The sequence below is a fragment of the Hipposideros armiger genome, unplaced genomic scaffold (genome assembly GCF_001890085.2).
Source record: "Hipposideros armiger isolate ML-2016 unplaced genomic scaffold, ASM189008v1 scaffold_405, whole genome shotgun sequence".
Classification (NCBI taxonomy): Eukaryota; Metazoa; Chordata; class Mammalia; order Chiroptera; family Hipposideridae; genus Hipposideros; species Hipposideros armiger.
The window spans coordinates 1,532,743-1,533,315 of record NW_017731755.1 but is presented as its reverse complement, the minus strand read 5'-3'; positions in this window follow the sequence as shown (position 1 = coordinate 1,533,315).

Below are 573 nucleotides of genomic sequence, written 5' to 3'. Positions count from 1 at the left end.
TTAGCAGTTTTCTCATGTGCTTTCCAAGGTGAAACACAGGTTTTGCTACTCTGCCAAGCCTATCTTCTGCTAACTTCCCGTAAGTCAGATTCCACAGTTTTGACCACTGTTATGGCAATAGTGTACACTTTCCTTCTGTGTCATTCAGCAGTCCTTTTGCTTTAGCTTGTGTTATCTTACAAATCTAGATAACATCCAGATGCTTTTTAAAACATCAAATGTTTAAGGTACTTCACAACATTAGGACATTACCAATAACAAAAGAGGAACAAATCAGATGATAATCATTTATGTAGTGATAATCTAGACGGACTTGTAATTTTCAAAATAATACTTTTTAAAACACAGAATAGGAGGGCATCCTGTTTATATTGGCAAAATGAGATTTCCATTTTTCTCACAGTAAAAAGTGTGTAGTGTTTATCCTTTGTGTAGTAGTTTGTGTTGCATAGTAACTTAGGCATTTTTTATAAGTTATTGGTAGTTATTATATGGTAACACTATAGAGGTGACTGGGGGACAAAATAATTAGGTTTAAGTGGGCATATATGGCACATGGACTTTCTGACTTTA